Below are 20,193 nucleotides of genomic sequence, written 5' to 3' on the forward strand. Positions count from 1 at the left end.
TATCACCTCATTTTCACATGTGCTTCATCTATTCAGAAGACAGAGGACAGAAAGAATGAGAGTAAACAGAGAAAAAGACAAACTGGGAATATGCGATGATAAAGGCAAAGATATAGATGGGAAAATCAAGATGGACAGATGAGGAAACGGCAGTAAACTGGGATGGGATGGGATGAGATGGGATGGGGGTGCTGCTGTCTGTCTGGTCTGGGTCTGATCCATATTAGTTACTCACTCATCCACTCAGCATGAAATGAATGGGGGGCAGGGAAATGAGGCGGGGGTGGGCAGCCACCGGGAGCGGCGGAGGGGGTGAGGACAGATGCGAGAGCATTGAGAGATGGAGGAATGCTTATTTTATGGTCTCTCCTATCACTAAATTTGGCCTTATTTAGCGCATTTTAATTAACTGCAATAAATACTCATAGTAACAATCAGTCTGTCAGTAGTAACTAGTCATTACTTATTATATTCATAACCTTATTACTTATTATGTTCATAACCGTGCATCTCATCAACGAGTTCCTTTTTTTTTTTTTTGCTCCTTTATCCCTTAAATGATTTTATCAGCCTGCATGTTGGTTATTGAGTTTACAGTTGCAGAATATTTTATAAAAAATAATTCTACTTATTTTTTTATGTTTTTTGCGGTTTACATTTGAATTTTAAAATTGTATTTAATTTTAGATTTTTTTTATTTAATAAATGATTAAAATATACTTTTTATTTTTATATTTTACATGTATGCTTATTTTTATTATATCTTATAATAGTTGTATTTTTATATTACATTTTTTACTTTAATCATATAGTTAGTATTTTTGTTTATGTATATGTTTTTTAACAAAAGCAGCATTTATTATATGTTTTACATTTTTGTTATAATCTTTAGCTATTTTATTTTAGATAACTTCAAATATGAAAGCCTGCACTGAAAAAAAAAGAAAAGAAAAAACACTGGTGCCAATAAATTAATGATGGATAAGAAATGGTCACCTATAAACTGTGTGTTTAAATTAAATTGAAATCAAGCATCAATCTGACTGTATCCATTATGTTGCATGCTATTCAACTTCAATTAAGATTTCATTTTGAAAAATCATGGTTAATGTTTATATCTTCATGCCTTATAGTTGCATTAAGCAGGTTAGAGTTGTGTGATAATATACTTTACATGCAGCAATACAAGCAATTAAGAAGATGAGATATGTACACCATGCTATATGGCCTGAACAACAAATCATAGCTACTGTATAGAACACTTGCCGTTGGGCTTCACTTGACTAATGGCAGTGCATGACAGTCAAAAGTCTCACTGTAACCCTTTTTCACCTTCTTCCTATCCTGCTCTCTTTTCTTTCTCCTCTGAGACTCCGTTAATTGGTGTCCCTTTGGTACCCCGTTCTGTGGCAGTAGAGCCAGTACGGCCCCAGACAGACATTCCCAAGTGACTCCGTTTCCCTCTGCAGAGCTGCAGCATCAATGCAGCGGACATGGATTAACTCTCCCTTAGAAGGTTGTGAATATAGTACACTGATGATGAGATGGGCTACAGAGGGGGCCCCTCATACTTATTAATACAAAGGAGGATATGAATGTCAGTAATGAGCACCTTTGGAACCAAAAAAAAAAAAGAATAATGATGTTGGCATTGATTCTTAGGCATTCATTGATTTATTTTTTTTATATAGCCCGCATAGTTTTGGCCATTTTTTAAAAATTGAAATTATAGACACACTTGAGTAATTTTCACAAAATTTTTCATAACATTATTTGTTTAAAATAATATATACTGTCATTAGAGGAAAATTCCAGTCATATTAGCCTATTTAAAGTTACTGTATTTTTCAGTCTCATGAGAACCAACATCAGATGATGATATGAGCAGCCAAATACTACTAACTTTATCTTAGTTACCCCCCTGTTATTGGACACTTTGTGGTAAATGAATTACAGTGCATGCAAATAGCACATTTGTGCCATGGCTTTCTACAGTAAATGAACATTTTTGCCTGATGTTGCAGGTATGTGCATGTTTCAGTGGTGAGAAATTGCTCTTTTAGTTATAAAAATAAAGAAATGTTGCTCCAGGCAGTCTTTTTTTAAAGGTCCTACTTTAGATGCCAATATTAATACATTTGAATTCAAAATGTCCTGCCAAAAAAGTAGTTTATGGAAAAACTGAGCACTTTTTTTTTTTTAAAGATTTTGGGCAAGTGTTTGAAAAATCAGCCCATTTGTTGTCTTCAGTGTCACAGTGCTACAAAGCAGAAGACTCTATGGCTATCCTGGAGAATGTAGACATCAGCACTGCACTGTCAGTGACGCAGCACACACTGGACATCATGTGGACACTTAGACTTGTCAGTGAATCCAAGAGCACATAAGTTACATTTGGACTTCTTTAATTAAGCTAGGCGATCATATCTGGGGGGACAGCATGGACTGCGCAAACCCATTATTTAAGCCGGGTAAACGCATGTTTATATGCACACCGAGGGATCCGTCTTTGACTCTGGGTTAAAACTGAGACACTCGAAACTCTAATTCCTTCAAGTAATCGGCACGTTAGAGTAAGCGCACACAATCAGGCTCCCGGTGCAATTAACCTTCAGTCCCACTCACAAGAATTCTGGGTCACTGCACAGAGGAGGGAGGTAAGATGGTTTATTTAATAAAAAAGCACTTTAACAGACAGCTTGAGAAAAAGCTTTTGTATTAAAGTATGGGTGGATGGGCAGACAGAGAGATTCTTCCACTGTATTTTCTAAGACAAGCATAGCTATTATTGCTCCTATTAGTTGTGTTATGGACGTGAATGATACGTCAAATCATGTGTCATGGGTTTGCTATTTATTTTCTAAACAGTCAGACTAACGATTTACATCTGTCAGATAAAAAAAAGTGGGTGGAAAAATCATTAAAAGAGGGACTCTAGCCATATGTAATGACTAGAATATCATAGAATATCGCAAAACTAGTATAAATGCACCTAGTGAAAGTCCAGAACACGCTAGCAACAAAGTGGTGAGTTTTGCATGGCAAATCAGCTCTCACATTTCCTTCTGAAAATATATAGCTAGTTTAAATTCATTGGTTTGAATCTGTAAGAGTAATTTTATCATTTTAGACAATGATTTTATTCACTTTACAACAACCAGTCAGAACGTAAACAACCCTGTCCTCAGGAGCTGCAAACCTTATTATGATTGTAAAAACAGTGTAATGATGTTTTGTTTATTCTTTCATATGGCTAGCCTAGTTTTGTTTATTCATCACCTTAATAAACACACCAGCATTTAAATTAAAGGTGCACTGAGTAATTTACTGTCTTTGTCTACGGTTAATTGATTTATAGTCATGAGATGCCTCCAATCACATATTAGCCTATTAAAAGATGTTGTATTTTCAATCTCATTTGTGAGATTTGTTGCTTTGAATCTATATGCGTGATTTTATAATCTTGCTCACTGAGTTTAGTCTCAATTAGTCACTAATTAAACCTTAAATAAAACTGTCCCATCAGAGATTGATGGAAATGCCGAGGCAGATGCTTTGCACCATGTGAAACTTGTTCATGTACTGCGACAACAAAAAGGCCCAAACCCACCTACCATAAATTCTCAACAAAGTAATCAAAATAAGGAAAGCGTGTTTATTATAAAGGCAAACAACCTGAACCAAGTAGCACCATTCTAATTCCATGAGGCGGAATGGAGTTTTGCATGTTTGGGAATCTGCAGATAAGAACATTATGGATTTAATATGATGCAGAAGTTTTTTTTTTTTTGGTCACAGGATCTGGTTTGGAGTGCTTTGCGCTTCTCGTTCTAATCCAGCTGTGTTGTTATTTGGCTGAATCACCAACTTGGAAGTACTAAAAAGAAGAGAAGTTTAAACGTACACACACATGCACATGCACATGCACACAATCATCCAATTGCACTGTGGTCTGGCGCACTCATTCACATGCTATCCATTCTATATAATCTGGCCTAATGTGGGTCACATGGAATGCCAAGGGCACAATGACCCGGCCCTGACCCCAGACTCCACTCTTTCAGATTCACATACATACTGTACTTGGCGTGATGAAAACTGACCTTTTAAAGAAATATCCTTCAGATAGACTGATTTGAAACCAGTTCTTTATGCTTTTGAAAAGGCTGATAATATTCCTTCCATCCTTAACATTTGGAGTTAATCTAAGGTAAGTAATGTGTTATGCATTCACGCTTATCACTATACACAAGAATGGCAGGTTTTGTGTTACAAAATAGGATTGCTGTCTTATTAAAAGTGTGTTTTGTCTGTACAGGTTTGCCAGCCGGCAGGCCAGTGCCCTCACATCCACATTGACGTCCCTCGAGCTGTCAGATCTGGGCTGGCTGGCTTTGAAACCGGTCTGGAAGCATGCATTAAGAAAACAAACACATTCCCTCTGCCTAAATCCTTCCGCCTTGTTTAAGAACCACCAGAAAGAAGGAATTTCACAACATGCATATAAATAATCCCTACCTTACGCTTTGGTTTTGCCTTTCCTTTTCTTCCTAGAATTGGATTACGTCCTGCTTTCCTGCTATCCTACACCATTTCTGGGTTGTGTTTGTGCTGTAAGCTTTACCGCAGAGCAGAGAGAGAGAAAGTAGGGGGTGAATCTGGGCATTAGCATTCCAAAAGTCACATGTGACACGGCTTCAGCCAATCACTGGACGTTATGCTTTCATGACCCTCCCCCTTCTTCCTAAATCCCTCCCCTGCTTCTTGTTCTCTCAGTCTACCAGCACCATGGCAACACAAAGGGCTTTAATGCCTCTTTAGGATTTCATGGCGGCTCGCTTGAAATGCATGTTGAAAAGTTTACTGACAGAAGCGAGAAGTGTATGAATGATGCCTTCAATAATGATCTGTTTACACATTAATTGTTTGACCTGTGACCTGTTTGGTTACATTTTAAGGATTTATTAATCTTGGTTAATGTTAATTTTGTAAATACTAATAGATAAACATTTGGAGTTATGTTAATTAACCTACGCTAGTGTATTACGAATGAACATAATGCATAACAATAATTATTTATTTAGAAGATTAATAATTACTGTAAAAATAGCTGTTCTTTGTTCGCAATGCATTTCCTAATATTAACTAATTGAACCTTGTTTTAAAGGGTTGCCAAATAATAAAATAATGACGCATAAAATTGTTTGAATTTATCCCATGTTTGATATTGTATCATTTTAAGTAATTTTCTTCAATCTCTATCTCAGTTTTTTTTTTATAAAGACAATGCTAACATCCCATGGCCCGCTGGCTTCTGTGTAGGCAATGGGGTTGCAATATATGCAAATATATTCAAATAATGGATCACCGAGATCACAGTAAAACACAGTCCTCAGGGCCCTGGGGTTAAGCTGATTGGTTGCAAGGCTAATTCCGAGTGTCTTGATTGGTCCAGAGGGTGATTGGCCTTAATGTCAGTGGTCATGTGTTTGTTCCTCATCATGGGGGGAGGTGGAAGCCACTGGAAAATATCTAGCATGTCCATGTATTTTTAAATGCAAGGCTGCAATATTTTATTACCAAAAAATACAGTACATTTATGTACCCTGATATGAACACCGTAGCAACAGCTACCCTAGTGTTATACTTTAAGGTGTTGAGTTTTAGACCAGCAAGCACTGCTTATATGTTCTTAAGAACATTTTTAAATCTTGTGTATTTTTCAACACTTATGATTTATAATAAGGCAGAGCAGATGGATCCAAAATAGCAATTTATTTCACATAAAATTAAATTAAATTGATTGTAGCTAATGAGTAGAGTTTGTGTATTACATGCCTTGTCTTTTTATCATGCTCTTGGAAATCATTATTATAAATCAGCAATATGATTGCTATGTACAAACCATATTTTACACTTTATTTTAATTTCACACAGCTCCCTATCTAGCATAAGATGTCTGATATTCATAAATCTCTGTATGCATCATAAGGATTATTCTTAAATAATTAATCTGCAATATGACTTATCTGATTTGACCAGCACTTAATTATCTAGTCCCCAACAGCTCCCCTGATACTCTGCTTCCAGACACAGTGACCCACCGCCTTAACCTGTTTTCCAGTAAAACAGTAATTCCCATAAGCCCCACAGCAGAGAAGCAGAGGCATCCGGCGGTATATCACATTTCACCTGAGAGGTGGATTTCATAGCCGTCACCCTGTAGAGCAATGGACCTCCAAATTGACACGAGCATCATATTATGTGGGCGTGTAATAGAATATGCATAATTCATGGGCGAGAAGATGAAATATTTATGTGGAGTTCCTCTGTGCTGCTGATGTCCTGTTGTAGCACTGAGAAATACCTGCAATGGTTCCTTTGATGTCCCCTGAGTATTTTCCGCGGTCATGATCGTGTGTGGAACACAATAGGATTTTAATTGAAGAGAACTACAGTTTAATTTGTTAATCAAATTAGTAAGTAGCTATTTTTATACTGTTTGGTCAAACCTTTGCAAGCGGGGGTATATTATTTGCTTGGTATGTTATCACCTCATTTGAACTCAAAGCAAAGCGAGAATGCACCATTAAATGAGATCACAGCTAGCAAAAGTGTTCTGCCATTCCTAATCTTGAAAGAAAGACCGATTTATTTAGCATAAAGCTTTTCCATACTGTCGGCTAATTTAAATTCGTATCGTTTTTCTGTATGTTGATTAAGGATGGAGTCTTGTGTGGATGGTGTGATATCAAAAGTACATAGGTCAGTGTAAGAAAACACTTAAAATATGTTATGGCTGCCATCTAGTGGTCATAATTAGTTAGAAATTTTGAGCTATTTTCATAAGAAAGTTGGTATAAATTGGAAAGCTGGAATATTGATATGCCTGCTTTTCTACAGTATAATGATTATAAATATTGTAATAGTTGAAAAATAAATACACTTATACATATATCTTTTTTATTTTTTAACCAAGGATGGCAGAAAAATAGTAGTATTTGCCATGAAATTTTTTGTGGTAATTGTAAAAGTTTTTCTTTATTTTCCCATTGACCTCATCAAGTACAAATGCTGATTGCAGTCGGATTGAATGCATTCGTGGCAGACGAGTTATGTAATTAATTTAGTGTGGTTTAGTATCCACCTGTCATCCCTCTTTGTGAATTTAACCACTGTGCTTTGCTGTCTGGACTGGTCATTCATCCCAACCAACATTTTTACAATCCACTAACCTGATTCACTTGATCCATATTACATATAGTAGAGGACACCATTGGTTTTTCATTTTAAAATACATTTTTTAATTGATAAATGATGTTGTCTCCCATTCTTGGACGTGACAGGTCTCTGACAGGTGCCATTATTTATATTGCATGTGTTTTCTGTAAAACTGTAATCCATCATTGCATTAATGTGGCAGGTTCTAGTCTGGTAGTGCATACTAAGCTCCTCCCTCTGCCGTCTGTGGCATTGTGGGATGGTTGTGGCATCACTGTGCCCTCTAATGGTCTAGTGTGAAATACCAGATGTACAACAGAGGAAAGATGTGAGGTTAGTGAGGACATGGGTCAGAAATGAACAGACAAGTCTCAGAAGGCCGCTGGCTCACGAGGTTGTAGGAATCTGAAGATCTGAATCTTTTATCCTAACAAAAGATTTGTCCCAACATGCCTTATTCTGTTCAGCAGAATAAGGCATTGTTTAAAAAAAAGAACAAAAAACTCATTCTTCCACAAGGGGGCTTGCATGGGTCCTTTTCAGTTCTTATGCACAACCAAGACTTCATACAGTAACTAAAATATCTAATCAACTGTGAGCATTTTTGTGCAGTGGAAACGGATATAATAGTGGTGCATAGTTACTTCAGTGAACATTTCTCAGGTCGAGTTTAATTTTGAATCTGTTTGTATCTCGACCATCTATTTTACAAAAAAAAGCTATTGAATATTGCCTGAAAAAATTACACTCTAACTTTTGATCTTTTGTAAGTTGCTGTGAATAAAATAAAAAAAATCTCTGTTAAAGCTTTTTAGCAATAGCAGTTTTAGATAGGATAGTGTATAGTGTTTATACAATAATGTAAAACAATCAAACATTAGTTGAACATAAATGAAAACAGCAAAAAAATAAGACAATCTGTGTGTATGTGTTTCCGTCTAGATGCACTTTGAAACAGTAACTTTAACACTTTAAAACATCACATTTAACCACAAATTGAAAGAAACGCTCCCCTTATTTTCATCTAAAATCAGTGGCTCAACCTTTTTCTGCCGACTAAGATCATATGATATATATATATATTTGTGTGCGCGTGTATATACAGTAGTCGGCATTTCAAGTGGATCAAAAAAGTTAATCAAGTTCATTTTGTTTTAGTTTTAGGTTGTAGGACAATTTTGATTAAAGGTTTTGATTAACTTCAAATGTTGACTACTTATATATAATATGATCTAATTTAATATAATATAATATAATATAATATAATATAATATAATATAATATAATATAATATAATATAATATAATATAATATAATATAATATAATATAATATAATATAATATAATTAATATAAGATAAGATAAGATAATATGTGTGTGTGTGTGTGTGTCCTCTAAAGGGTTAATCTCAGTCAGTAGGAAGTGGTTAAGTCACACACATATACAGTTAGTTCCAGTCATCTATGTAAAAATATAATTACAGTAAAAATTTGAACACATTATTACATTTCATTTTTTTTTTCTCTTCCTTTCTCTCAGAATTGCAAGGGAGTCTCTCTCAAAGGAAGTGTGGATGGTGCTTTGATTCAGATTATTCACTGAGGTTGTATATTTACATAATAGTAGTCAGTATTCCTCACTCATTGTTACTTGTTTATTTGTCTAGTTACGTGACTGACTTGTGACCTTTGCAGTCAGGATATTTAGTCTGACGTGAGAAGACTGTTCCCTTTTCCCTGTAGCTTGAATGGCCATGTATGTTCTTCAAAGAGCTTGTTTGATTCTTTGCATGGTGATTTAGAAGGACTGTTTCCAGGTGGGATTTGGTGTTCACATGGATGATCGGATCTGAGAGATGGATGTGCCTGCCTTAATGGCACAGTGAGTTTATTTCAATTGTAGGCTGACCAAAAGTATTCACACAAAGTGACCAAAATAATATTATCTTATCTTTTATTAAACTAAAGTTCCTAGATCTGAGAATAATAGTTAATATACTATATTAAATTGATGTATTATTCATAAACGCAGGAAATCGAATGAATATTTAAATAATTTTTGCCTAGGAAAATTATTGATCATTGAACCACATTCTGACCTTTTGTGTTGACCCCTATAGCAGATGTTTTTTTTTTACAATGAGACCCTGCCGTTTATTTGAAGTATTTTCAGAGTAATGCTTTATTTGAATGTTTATTTCAATGTTTTAACATTTTTCATTTTTGTTAACTGATTTAATATTGTTATGTGACTCTTAGTAAAAGATTTCCTGACTTTTAAACTCTAAATAAATTGCTAAATAAATATATAGTATATAGAATATTATTCATATTCATTCATTCATCATATATAGAATAAATAAAGTACATGGCATAGGAGAGGGAAAAAGATCCCATTGTACCTGTGGAGCCAGTCAGTCCACACTACAGATTGCAACATTTTACCCACTAAATAAAAAAAGAACAGTGTGTTAACAAAGAGTGAGATTAAAATGATGTAATGTGAACTGGCCAATGATGAGCTAATATTAAGCTGCGTTTTTTCTGGCTATGCAGTTTCCACAGTTACAGTGGTAATTAACAAAAGTATTAAAGCATTCACGGCATGCTCTCTAAGCTTCTGCAAGGATCAGTAAGCAAGTACTAACACTCGCTGAATGCTTTTTATTCAGTCTCTTTGCTTCTGAATGTGAAGTCTTGCAGACATTCAGTGAGCTTTGATTTTGTTTTTGGATGTGTGTTTGTGTGCTTGAAAGGGCAACCCAATTCTCCCCTTTCTAGTGAATGTATTTGTGAGGTTATTCTGCATTTGAACCAGTATCAGCCGGTTAGTGCCCGTGCCATCTAACACAGACTGTATTACACACTATGCAGCACATTTCCCCCGTGATGGTTATAAGTTTTGCATTTCTACATCCTGAGTTCTCATTTTCACTTACAGAAGTGTGACTGTGTTCTTAGACAACCTTTGTGTACAATAATGAATTATGGTTGTGCATCCATTTTGCAAATAATATGAGATTATTAAAGATATTACTTTTACTTAATTTGAATATCAAAATATGAACATAATAAATCACTAAATCTATTTATGAAATTATTGAATTATATAGTGATAAAAAATACAAATACAAAAATAAAATAAAAATATTAATAAAAAAAAAACATTGTTTTTGCTTTTTGTAGCCATACTTTCTCTGAATAGCTTTTCACATCTTTTATTTGCTGCTGTAATCGTACATTGGCAAATTATTTATTTATTCATATTATTTATTGATATGGTTATTTTATTTATTTACTTTTGTCAAGAAAGTTTAATTAAGCATTTAGTTAATTAAGAAATGAATGCTCTCAAATGAAGTTGTATTGAATGCTTTTGTGACTCTTTAAAAAAAAATTGTGTCCTTTTTATTTTATTTTATAAGAATTCCATGGAAAAGAGCAACCAGCACCATCTTCAGAGTCTCTTCTCCTATCAGTCATACAGGTCTGGAATGACATGAGGGTGAGTAATTTATGACAGAATTGTCATTATTGGTTGAATTTATTCTTTTAATTCATTCTCTAAAGCAATGTTTTGACTGTACACTACAGTACTGAATCTGCAATTTCAATGAAAACAAAGCAACTGAAATAGACATGTATGTGCATGTGAAAGCCACACATGTAAAATTAAATGCAGAACCTTGACTTGCAGAAGGTTTTATTTATTGCTCTTGTATATTCAGTAAATCTTAATTTGTTCAGAAACTAAAGCCGTAGTGTAGCTTAGAACTGCTGACTATTCCAATGACAAAAGTTTTTAAGAAAGCAGAACGATACAGTATGTGATGCTACCATGAAAACGTCACTGTTTCCATTCCGCTGATTTTGACTGAAGCTGGGCTGATGCTACGAGGTCATTACATTTTTCCATGGCTCTATAAAGCAGGATTAACAGTTATAACAGGTTGTGGTTAACACTTCAGAAGCTGAGCTGCTGTTTCATTCAAATTCCTGTTTAAACAAATAGATGTGAGATGGCAGAGGTGGGACGTGCCGTCAGATGGCAGACGTGCATGCTCGCAGACACGCACACATCTACCGGGTTGGTTTTCAGGGTGTGTATGTGTCAGTGAGAGTATTCGCTTCCCCAGTAATGGGAATTAGGTTTAGGTAGAAAGAAAGAGTGTTTGTGAGTGTGTGTGTGATAGAGTATAAAAGAGGCAGAGAGTTTTTCAAATTAATGAGAACTGTGAAAGAAAGAGAGGGACCAGTAATGGAAGTAAACCAAAAACAAAACTAAAAATAATAATAGCAATATTTTTTTTTATTATTCTTTATGAAGAAAATGTGAATTGTGCTTGACTTCCCAAGGCGAATAGAGTAAGTCTGATTGCTTCGAAAACTAGTTGTATGATTGGAGGTGTCATTTATTTTTGTATTTTTTTTGTATTTTTTTATTTTATATAAAAAAGTATGTTTATAGCTATTTCAAATGTAATTTTTATGAATGAAATTAAATTAGAATGATAAAATCAGTCAGCAGTTTGGTCAATATTTTATAATGTTTATTAATTAAAATATATATTTTTAATAAAAATGCACTTTGTTAATTCTTTTATAATTATTGCACATGCAAAATAAAAATCTACGACTGTTTTAAATGTTGCATTTTGATCAATCTATAAATATTGAACATGCAATGTGAATGAATAAAAAACATATTATGTGATGCATATTATCAAATGCGTCCACATGCAGATCCACTTTTATTATATTTTTTTGTAATTTATTTTGGTTGTATTTGCAGTTTTCAAGACCTTATATCAATTAAAAGATAAAAAATGGTATATAGTAAAAAAACAAAAAAAGGGATTACATGGGATTACAAATTGTGAAAATCTTAAAGATCTTTATACATTCAGGATAATGTAATCTTAAAATTAGATGCACGTTTTATTCTAAGTAGAATCCTAAATCTGTCATGGTCCATGGAGGGGGCCATCATGAGAGAAGATTTCAGACTGAAAGGCTGAATAGGAGTGTTTGATGGTGAGATAGTAGGATCACTGTGGGTCGTAATAGAAGGAGAAAAAAAAGAAAAAGAGATGTGATAGGTGGCACACAAGTGTTACACCTCAGCATCATGTGCTTATAAACCAGTCTGATCCAGACTGCAAACACAAACAGATGTATTTTAAACCCAGTTCTAATGAAAGACTAACTTCCCACACGGAGAGACGGTGACACTTAATGACTCAAATGATAAAGTATGTTACTTCCTATATAATCACTTGACTACTTTGCAGTAATAAACCTGACCTATATTTTCTGGTATATCCACATGCTTTCAAAACACGTCACAAAAATATTCTGTTTACTAGTGGAATGTTAATATGTTTGTAATGAAAGCTTATAAATGCTCTCATTCGTCCTGTGCTTGTCTAAAGGGATGGAGTTGTGGATTTTCCTCTTGTCAAACTGATCTGATGAAAATTCTGGTTTATTAGCGACATTGACAAACATTTTGAATTATGCTTAACACCTGGAGAAAACATATAGACTCTACACAAACAGATATGTGGAATTCAAATATTCAATCAACTGAATGGAAAATGCAACTATTTTTTACATTTGTTTAGTCTGTCTGCATGCTTTTAAGTAAACCAGGTTGTTTGGACTACAAAGTGTTCTTTCGACTGAGGGAGGACTGTACGCTGATGCTCTGCTGGCTTAACTCTGGCTGACAGCCTGTTTTTCTACTGTGCCCAGTTGCAGGGGAAAGCTGGAGTGGCAGATGATTAATGGGACATAATGAATGCCAGAGCGGATGAAACATGACTAGGTTCAGTGGTCGCTCACTATTTCCTTATCAGTTTTGCTTCTTCAGTTTTATAAAAAAAATAAATAAAGATGTTCAGTGGTGCCAAAAAGATGATCATCTTTTTGAAAAGTGCACTATGATTCAAAAGTTTGGGGTCTGTAAAGTATTTTTTATGTTTTTGAAAGAAATGTTCAGCGATGCTAGGATTTTTGGACAAAATACTCTAAAATAATAATGTTGTAAAATATTGTTGAAATGTAAAATAGCGGTTTTGATATATATGTACTTAATTCCACATTTTTTTATTTATTGTTATTATTGTTATTTTTCTAGTCTTTAGTGTCACGTGATCTTCAGAAATCATTCCAATATGCGGATTTGGTGCTCATGAAACCATTTGTGCTGCATAATATTTTTGTGGATATTGTGATGCATGTTTTTGGATTCTTCGATGAATAGAAAGTTCAAAACAGCAAATGTAGGCCTAAATTTTTGGCATCATTGTAAACGTGTAAACAATTGAATGTATCCTTTCTTTCAAAAAAGGTATTTATTTACCCCAAACTTTCCAGCTGTAAAACCTTCTTGTTTTGAAAGGTTTGTGATACTTTTTTTTTTTTGTTGGATGAATGTCTCTTGGTTTAATATTTTATTATGCATTGCAATAACTTTCATACATTTTTCGGTCTATAAATTCCTGTCAAAGCTAACAGGCATATAATGGCATTCTTCAGTGTAGGTAAAATGTATAGGCCTGTTGAGACAGACTGTGCTGTTCCACATTTCAAAGCAGGGAATAGGGCCTAGCAATAATTAACCATTGAATAAACAAAGGAATAAATGTATTTTGACATTTAAATATTTATATAATATATAAATTCACTTTAAAAATCTAATTTACAGTAATTAAATAAAGTTGGAATTTATTAGATTAAATCTTTTTTAAAGATCATTTGTGTGCAACGTTGTGTATGGTAGTGTCTGTATATTCTCACCTCTCTACAGTCAAATGCTTTAAAAACTCTTTACAATTGCATCAGCCAATAGAAAATGTTGTAACCAGGGCTACTTTTTCAGAAGGGCAGCATGTACCTACTTAATGTCAGGTAGGATGGATCTTTAGTGGCCCAGCCAAGAATGAGTTACAACTTTCTGTATCCAACCCTTACCAGGCACTACCTTTTTATAGTTTTACCAGAAAGTCTAAAGGAATCCACAGAGAACCCGATGATGCTCCATGGAGATGAACCGATTGAAGAAAGCTTGTATTACAGAATCCTTTATATTTAAGTTGGAGCCAAGAAAAATGGCACATTACCCCCCAAAAAATGGCTGCACGTAGCAAAGGAACCCTGGGAAAATCTATAAAAGGGTTGCATGTTTACAATAGACCTGTTTATTTCTGACTGTCCCCTTTCTAATGCCCCTTTTTAGTTACTATGAGATTAAATGTTGCCTGTAAACCCCTCTCAATCAATCAAAGTGGGGCCCCAGGTCCCAAGGGATTGAAAGTCATTGGATTACCCATCTGCACATGAAGATTTGTGGATTATAATCAAGAATCTGTGGAATTGAGGTCTCACAAAGATCCCTACTGGACAAGCTCTTTAATAAACAACAGTAGCAATCGATGTATGAATGCTAGTACACTTATCACAGCTGAGCTCCTAAATGACCTTAGTAATTCACATTTCTAAACACAATATCCAGTATTATACGCCAGGCAGTTGATATAGTAACCCATGGTCACCTTCCAAGCTTCTTTCTATCAGCCACCCTGGACGATCATTTACAATTCAGGCCCTGTTTGCTCCAGGCATGTACCAGTTAAGTATTTCCTCCATAGTTGCAGTCGCTATAGGCTCCTGTTTACACTGACACAAAAAGTAATCCTCATGGGTTACTGTACGTCTGTAGTGACGGGTGTCAGCTGCTGATATGCAGTTAGGAGTGTTTTTATTATTATTATTATTATTTATTATAAAAAAATAATACATTTAACCTATTTAAAGGAATTGTTCACCCAGAAATTTATGTTTTGTTTTGTTTATATCATTCCAAACCTGCATGAGTGCTTTTGTCCATTAAAAAAAAAAAAAAAACTCTTATACGTAACATTTTATAGAGAGAGAGAGATAAACAGATGGCAGCACTGAGAAAGAAAGTATTGGCAAGCGCAGTTTATTAAATTGTTCACATATTTCTCTGTCTGTGGACAAAACAAAGCAGAATATATGTGACCCTGGACCACAAAACCAGTCTTAAGTGTACATATTTCAAAACTGAGATTTATACATCATCTGAAAGCTGAATAAATACGTTTTTTGTTGAAGTATGGTCTGTTAGGATAGGACAATATTTGGCCGAGATACAACTATTTGAAAATCTAAATACTGAGAAAATCACCTTTAAAGTTGTCCAAATGAAGTTCTTATCAATGCATATTACTAATAAAAATTACGTTTTGATACATTTACGGTAGAAAATTTCCAAAATATCTTCATGGAACATGATCTTGATATACTAATGATTTTTGGCATAAAAGAAAAATGTGTAATTTTGATCCATACAATGTTTTTTGGGCTATTGCAAAAAATATACCCCAGAGACTTAAGACTGATTTTGTGGTCCAGGGTCATATAGAGTTGTGCTTGAGGATATCTTGTTTACTTGCTCCTAACTCTCATCTTTCAGAGATTTGTTTAAAGGAACCTTGCAGACTTCACTGAAGTGTCATTCTCCCTCAGAAGTGCTCACTGCAACCAAGTAACTTGTCAACAAAACTTTGCACCCCAGTGAACTGATAAACCTGTGCATTATACTGGTGTGCCGTCTGATGCTGACACTGCTCAAAGTGGATTGAGTAAATAAGCAATGTAGTCATTTATAGTTCAGGGGTTATACAATTACACTTCACATCTGTACAGCTACTAAAGTCCCCATTGCATCAGCCAGGCATTTCCAGCTGATATCAATTTAGAAGATGAGTCATTGTTAGCAGAAGCCTGCCTTATTGAGTTATCTTGCGTGTCTTTAATTGAATCAAGGAAATACTATGGCAGTAAAACACTCAGACAACTTTTTAGTGATACCAGGCAATCCTGAGTCTATTATGGTGGCTCAGAACAAGGTAGTTACGAACGACCGTACTAAAAGTGCACCACCTATTTGGACTTCACCACATTCATTCTGAATCAGAGAAGATCTGGCAACTGTGTAAGGATTTCACTAAACCGTTAAAAATCCTTTGAATGCAGAGCAAAGCACTTTTACAGTTATGTCATTGTTTAGTATTTGCACAATATTGACCTAATAGATAAATTATGGTCGTTGTTTACAAAGTGAAAAACTTCACATAGGGACTTTTAAAATCAAATCCTACTAGTATTAATATTTAACATACTGCTATGTTTCTCAAAGTACAACAACAACATTTATTTTGCAGTCAGTTTGTGATTGGTTGAATTTGAGGTATGCTGGCATTAGATAACATAATAATAGATAATGGCATAAAGCCAGCAGAACCATTTTAGGAGGCTGTTTGACCTTATGGATTAATGTACTGTTTATTGATAGGAACTGTCGAGGGTGAATGCATTTGAGAATTTTCTCAGACATCTTAAACCTTTTTTTATATAGAACTACTGCTGTTACGTTACTGTTTAGATTATACATATTTTTACATGAGTATTATTTACAATAGAATTAAACTTTGGCAATGGGGCACCTGTCAAGACCATGTGACAAATGCCCTTTTAGAGTTTTTAAGCTCTACGAAATGAACTTTGCTATATAAGAATGCAGCATGGCTTTGTCTGCATTCTCTCAGACAGCGGATATGAGATGTCTTGAGGGATTTTTTTTTTGCAATATTACACATTCTACACTAACACAAAACACGCCGGGCCTTCTCCAGCTGGCCTAAATGGGGCAGTGACTCAGCAGGGTGAAACTGGCAGAGAAGGCATTAGGCATTTTGGTGCTGTTGTAGCAGGCTTGTCAGTTCTGCAACCAGTGTATCAGATTTCACAGCTATGAAAGCCCTTGCCTCAACTGTCCTGGTGCTAAAATGTCATAGGTAGAGTGAAGTTTAGATTACCAGTAAGAACGTGCATATGCAAGGACAAAGTATGAGCTGGCCAGGGATGTGTCTGGATTCACTCCCAGTGACTCAAACGACACAAAGACATACTGACCAGGCCATTCATCCATCCTGTGCATAAAGGCCAAGGATGCCAGTGGACTGGGCATTAGTTTGGACAGCTAAGATATATAGATTATAGGTCATTCTGTGGCCTTGACCGCCCAGATTTTCTGGCATGTTATGCTAATTCAGCTATACGACGTTTTGATCTTAGCTACGCATTGTTTTTGGGTCTAAATAAAGCTGTTGCTCGTATAAAAATAGTATCAAAATAGATGTCTATATTATATGCACTGCAGTATATCCACTAACTCCTCCTCTAAAGTGTTTTTTTTTTTTTTTGCAAATTGCAATTAAATGCTACAGCTAGAAGTGATTCAAAGTAAAGGTAAGATTTCCCAAACGAATGAACCTTTTGTGTGTGTATTCTTGAAAGAACTTGTCTTTAGGGCTGGGCAGTGCCACTTATTTTCTGACCTCTTAACAACTACTATCAAAGCTTACAATAATCGTTAAAGATCAATGCATTTAGTGACTTCTGAATTCTAAAATTATATCAAATGCCACAAGACAAACAACAACAAAAAACGATGATAGATGTAGATGTTTGGTTAAAACCCTCTTAAATTTCAGTTTTTCACACAAATCTTGCATAGTTATAGGAAGACTTGGAATATAGTGCCTAAGTATTATGGACTACTTTTATGATACTTTTGTTGCTTTTGCATCTATTTGATGTTGGATTGCCACATTTTTTTTTCATTATTTGAAAAAAAAGGTCAACATTTTATTCCTTTTTTTTTCTTCTTCTTTTTTTTTTTTACAAAAGTCAAAATAAATAATGAAAATTTGTTATTTCTTTCTGATTCTGAAGTGACTGGTGCAAATTTAGCACTTTGTTTCTAACACTTACCAGAACCATTTCTTTGCCAGTAACACTAGATTGCAAGCTAAACTGTGTATTGGCTTTTTTTTTAGCATTGACTGGGGGCAAAAGGTCAGACAAAGAGCACCCGTTTTCACAGTTATACATGCATTATTCTGTTTTATTATTTGTATTTCTGTTGCATAGTGTAGCATTTCTTTTCAACTGCAGTCCTGATGACGTTCATATTGAGTCAGCATTAAAATATATATTTTCCTTAAGTAACCCTTAAAGTCATCTTCTTCTTGATTTCTTAATTCATTACATTTTATTGTAAACTAAAAAGCCCGATTATGAGGGACTGAGAAAGGCCTTTTGACACTTGTTTCATAATAAAACATCCTCTTTTGAAGACCTGAACCCAGGCCTGAGGGGGTCCTAAGAACATGTGTTCCAGCACAGCTGAAGGAAAACCACCCGCTTAGATGCAAGGTATGATTATTTGTCTGTTGTATCTCGATGTTGTAAGATACATACTTTACTATTGTCCAGTTTCCGTATTCCGAGGTCAATTTTCACAACTCAGTCAATGAAACCCCTCACCACTTGCGACTTACTGAAAACCCAACACAGTGTAGATATTCAGATCCCTCCAAGATAATAGTCTACTGTAAAAAAAAACAAAAAAAAACATTTATGTTAAATGTATCCAAACATGCATGAATGAGGTGGAAAATAAAAACAACCCCAAGATGATTTATATTAAACACATGGCTTTCTCCGTCCAGGCCTGCGGATCTGTAAGGAAACATTTAGTTGTCAGCTGATCCACAGATCATGTTTATTATCTAAAATATGAAGTTATATCACCCTCATGAGCAAGTTTTGTGTTTTGACAACAGTCTGAGATTGCCCTGCCTGTTGTTTGACAAGGAGAATGAAATACGAGGCAAGGTTGTCCTACAACTGAGTACTGTTGCTTACTCACGAAGATAAACATACAGTGTTCAAATTCCCAGAAATACCCTGCTAACTCTTAACCAGACTTCTCGTAGTGAATGAAGCACATGGTTGCTGGTTGGTGCAGTTGATACGCACTATGGAATGAGTGTAGATGCCGTCTAAGCACATTAGCGCAACAAAAGAGCACATTAGCTAGCCCTTTACGTGCAGGAGTCCACAAACCCTGCCTAAAGGGTGTATGGCTGCTTGTTCTGCCTTTGACAGATTGACTGGGCAATATTTCTGAATGAGGCCAACACACCACTGCATGCTGCCTGCAAAGGGAAATCCAAGCAGGCACAGATTTAAGGAACAACGAAAACGTATGACTAAATTAACATTTTAATTCTTAAAACTTAAATATTAAGTGTCACCATTTAACTTAAACTGTATGTGAATAGAAATATTAGTTGGCTTTAAAAAAACAAATGACAAGGCATTTGTATGTTCTGATTTAAAGTATGCAAAATTCTATAATATATATATATATATATATATATATATATATAATTTTTCAAATTTCAGTAGTATGAGTAGCATTCATTCCATGAATCTTATGTATATCAAAGCATATTCTGATTGGAAATCTTTTAATTTTGGCACCTTCCTGCATTGTATTGTTTCAGAACATGATTCACTCCTTTTACGCTCTTCTGAAGGCTTGAGATGACGAACATCCTGGACTGTCACGCTTATTTTCTTTCTGTCTCCCAGGTTTAGAACATCTATCATTGATTGTTCAGAAATGTCTGTTTTTGTTTTTCTTAGCATATCAAAGAAATGTAACATTTCTTTTGATTACTGTGCCAATGCGTTGTTGTTTCCTGCTCTTGCAGGTTGATTATTTTACTTATGCGATAAGCAGATACTTCCCCACCATCTCGAACAAAACCTCTGCTTTGTAATGAATTGTTACGTATTACCCTCTCTCATCTCTGGCTTTCCCACGATCCAAAAGGAATTGTCTGTAGGAGTGAGACACAATCGCTCTTTGAGCTTCTCTACAAACACTTGTTCAGTCTGACTGGTTTAATCGCTGATCTGGTACAAAGGGTCCTGAGTAGGCAGCCCATGCAGCACATAGTTACCTGGACACCCGTTTCCTCTCTTGGCAGGATATGATGTCTTTGCATAAGCGGTTCTGCCATATAAGCCT

At 35.0% G+C, this 20,193-nt stretch overlaps 1 protein-coding gene and 1 long non-coding RNA gene across 4 annotated transcripts in view; one reads left to right on the forward strand and one right to left on the reverse strand.

Annotated features, from left to right (window-relative positions):
- Positions 1-20,193, reverse strand: part of phc2b (polyhomeotic homolog 2b (Drosophila)) — a 62,283-nt gene that overhangs the window by 25,291 nt on the left and 16,799 nt on the right. Inside the window, exon 1 of one of the 2 annotated variants that reach the window (XM_059570552.1) lies at positions 4,519-4,657. The exons of the other annotated variant lie outside the window; for it this stretch is intronic. The gene's annotated coding sequence lies outside the window, so the exon portion shown is untranslated. Of the gene's footprint in view, positions 1-4,518; positions 4,658-20,193 lie in introns of those variants that run through there. 2 annotated transcript variants of the gene reach the window in all.
- LOC132160476 (uncharacterized) lies at positions 10,585-18,529 on the forward strand. 2 transcript variants are annotated; one of them, XR_009438015.1, is made up of 3 exons: positions 10,585-10,725; positions 15,721-15,792; positions 18,449-18,529. It is a non-coding gene; the product is annotated as an uncharacterized LOC132160476 (long non-coding RNA). The 2 variants fall into 2 exon arrangements; XR_009438016.1 differs by lacking the exon at positions 10,585-10,725 and adding an exon at positions 11,387-11,585.

The sequence above is a fragment of the Carassius carassius genome, chromosome 17, assembly GCF_963082965.1.
Source record: "Carassius carassius chromosome 17, fCarCar2.1, whole genome shotgun sequence".
NCBI lineage: Eukaryota > Metazoa > Chordata > Actinopteri > Cypriniformes > Cyprinidae > Carassius > Carassius carassius.